General features: G+C 37.0%; 1 non-coding gene across 1 annotated transcript; it reads left to right on the forward strand.

Moving 5' to 3' along the window:
- Positions 1-3,069: 3,069 nt before the first annotated feature.
- On the forward strand, positions 3,070-3,178 carry LOC136547675 (small nucleolar RNA R71). The gene has a single exon (XR_010781639.1). It is a non-coding gene; the product is annotated as a small nucleolar RNA R71 (small nucleolar RNA).
- Positions 3,179-3,582: the final 404 nt, after the last annotated feature.

A 3,582-nucleotide genomic window follows, 5' to 3' on the forward strand; every position in this document is an offset into this window, starting at 1 on the left:
ACTTAGAAATTCACCATCAGTCTTAGCAATGTGGGACTTGTAGCTTTCACCTTGACACAAGCAATTGCAAGAATGTGTAGCTACATAGATACTTTTTGCCTACTTTGGTTTAGCTCAAACACCCTGGAGGTTTTCAATAAAATTTGAAAAGAAAACTTGCCTAAGTTCCTCAGATGGTACACTTAAGTCACTCAATGGTGTTTTGAAATCTCACCAAGGCCATGGTTCTTAGCCTTTATTTGTATCCTAAAGCTTATGTGGAGCTCAAGGTAGGAGATAAAAGCATAGCCTACTTGAATTGAATTTATTGCTAAGTCAAACACTTGGATCACAAGGAGCAACAAATCATACTAATTGATCAAGTTGTGCATGTGTGTGGTATATTTGGTGGAAGTGGTACTCCTTTGAGAAGTTTCCCTTCTCTAGTTTCTTTTTGAGAGAGCATGGCTACTTTCTTTTTCTCACTATCTCTCTTTTTTTAACACTAGAGCTTTTTGCTCTTTATTCTCTCTCACTTTTTTCTGTAGCCCATGCCTCTCTTTTTTATGTAAGATAGCTAAAGAGGTAACTTTGATTCTCATAGAGCAGTAATGTATGGAAAGCATATGTGGTTGCTATTCCCAGTGTAGGAATAGCATAAGTATGTGGGTGTATGTGATCTTGATCAAAAAACATGATAAGTTTCTCTACTCAGATCAACAAGGCTTGAAAAAACTCAAAACAAACAAGCAGCTTTTATAGTGACTTTATCATGTATGAATGAATATGTATCTGGCTTTGGTAGGAATTTATCACCATTGAGGAACTTCTAGCAAGAGAGTTTTAGCATTTTGCAAAACAAAACTCTAGGTTGTTTTTACCATCCCTCAGATAGGTTCAAAGATTTACTCTAATCATGGCTACAACTTATCTCACAAGAGCCTATTCTTGGTTCTAGCATTTGCAACCCACAAAAGCATTCAACTTAAAATGAACTCTAAGTTATCATGTTCATAACTTAAGAAGTATAAGGTTGTATGACAAGCTTTTGCAAAGTATCACAGAGCAACTTTTCATCATCTCCAATTAAATTACCATCATTTTATTAGAGCAGAGTTTCTTTTAAGATAAATTTAAAGGCACTCCTCTCTACATTCTATGATCATGAATATTGGCATGTAAAACAAACATGAATATAAAGAGAGGGTTTAAGATCTTTCATACCTGAGCGGGGAGGGATGTCTCCCCCAAGCTTGCCTTTTACAAAAGTTGGAATGTCGTCTGGCGGCTCTTTTGATTCTCTTTTTATTGGCTAACTAATACTACTAGAATGCATAAATGACTAATTGACTAAACCTATTACTACTAGATAGCTTATTCAATATAACTACTACTGAATATTAATATTATTATTATTATTATTTTGTTGTTTTTATATATATTATTTTATTATTTTTTTCTTTTTTTTATATTGTTTTAAATGCAAATCCTATCCTAACATGCATAGCTACTACAGGACTTTATTTATTAACGTAGAGTAGCTTAATGCATCTAACTAATCATGCAATGCAAAGCAAATTTATTGGAAATTTAAATATGAGATGCAACTAATGAAATACGGTAAATAAATGCAATAGATAGAGAACTTACCTTTTTGACGGGCTCAAGGTCATTCATCCTTGGGTGGAGGTGTTTCCTCTTGTTCCACCTAGGAAGCCTTGTCAGGATGAGGGGATGACGAATTTGAGGATGGATCTTTCTTTTTACATCACCTCTTTCTATTCTTTTTCTTCTTGACAGGCTTCTCTGGTTCTTCAATCGGTTTTAGTTTCTTCATCTTGATTCTCTTCGGATGCTTCTTCTTTTCCTGTTTCTCATCAAAGAGGGGTTGTCCAGAGGCAAAAGCAAATATTTCTTTTCTTCCAGCAAAGTGGAATTGGATTTGCCCAGAGACCACATATATGCAAGCATTTGAAGTATTAAGGAAAGGACGACCAAGGATTAAAGGTGCATCCTCGGCGTTGCCCATGTCTAAGATCATAAATCTATTGGAACATAAGCACTCCTAACTTATAACTAATAAATCAGTGGCTACTCCCTCGAGATAACGGGTGGATTGATCGGCTAGCTGTAAGTAAACTAAAGTTGGAGCTAAGATAGTGTAAAACAATCTATCATAAGTTTCCTTAGACATGATGTTAATACTAGACCCTAGATCACAAGTGCCATTATGAAAAGTATGGGGGTCCTATGGAGCAAGTAATGACGGGGTTCCTAGGATCACCTTTCTTAATAGGAAATCCCCAACCATTTTCAAAAAAGTCATACCTTGCCGTAACAAGGTTGGTTGTCTCCATGGTTCCTTTAGGTTTGCCAGGAATTCTATCTTTTTCATAGGATAGGATAGCAGCAGTAATTTGAGCTAATTGGGCTTCTATCATTTTATTGAAACTAAGTTGATTCTTTAAAGTAGAAGAAAACTCATGAAATTTAGCATTTATATTTTCCAACATCTTTTCATGAGCATGCAACTTTTTATTAATGCTATCAGTCATTCTGCTCTAACTATAAACAAGATCTTTAAGGAAAGATTAACTATTATTACCTTGATTATTCATATGTTGAGAAGAGTTATAATTGTTACCTCCCTGGTTGTTGTAGCGCTGATTCCATCCTTGATGTTGTGGTGGACGAAACCCATTGTCGGTGTTGACGAAGTTAAGGTCTTCCTGGGTCTCAGGACATGAATTGCTCGAATGTCCAACATCTCCACAGACTTCACAAGTCATGTGGGATTCCATGGCTTTGAGTGTCTCTTGGGCACTCACCTTCTCATAATATTCTACTCGCTTTGCGATCAGATCCATCTTAGCTGTAAGCATGTCAATTTCTTTAATTGAATGCATATCTTGTTTATGGGGTTGGAGTCGATCGTCGCTCCATCCTTAGTTAGAAACCATCTTCTTGATCATTGTCTTTGCATCTGCAACACTTAGTGAAAAGAATGTTCCACCAGCAGCATCATCTAAATGGCTCCAATCTAACGACACTAATCCATGGTATAAGTTTTGGATCAAAAGCCAGTCTTCCATGCCATGGTGTGGGCATGCAGAGACGTACTCTTGCATTCATTCACAAGCTTCGGGAATCGATTCATCTGCTAGTTGTTGAAAACTAGAGATCTTATTGCGAAGAGCATTAGTCTTCCCTATAGGGAAAAACTTGACTAGGATAGCATTGGAACACTTGTCCCATGTGTCTACAACATTACGATTAGAGTAAAACCATTGCTTAGCCTTTCCTAATAAAGAGAAGGGGAAAAGGCGAAGACATATAGCCTCTTCGTTCACTCCCTTAATGGTGAATGTGCTATAAATCTCCAAAAAGTATTGGAGGTGAGCATTTACATCCTCGTGGGCTTTGCCACAAAACAGACAGCCTGAACCATCAAAATTAACTTTGGCTTTAGCTCATAGTTAGTGTCCCCATTGATAATATTGGGTCCTGTGGCTACATTAGCAGCCTAGGGTGCAGAAAAATCACGAATGGACTTGTTGCCCATGATCGTGTAGGGTAGTGATAGGGTATGAGCAAATAGTATAA

Source organism: Miscanthus floridulus, chromosome 3 (assembly GCF_019320115.1).
Source record: "Miscanthus floridulus cultivar M001 chromosome 3, ASM1932011v1, whole genome shotgun sequence".
NCBI lineage: Eukaryota > Viridiplantae > Streptophyta > Magnoliopsida > Poales > Poaceae > Miscanthus > Miscanthus floridulus.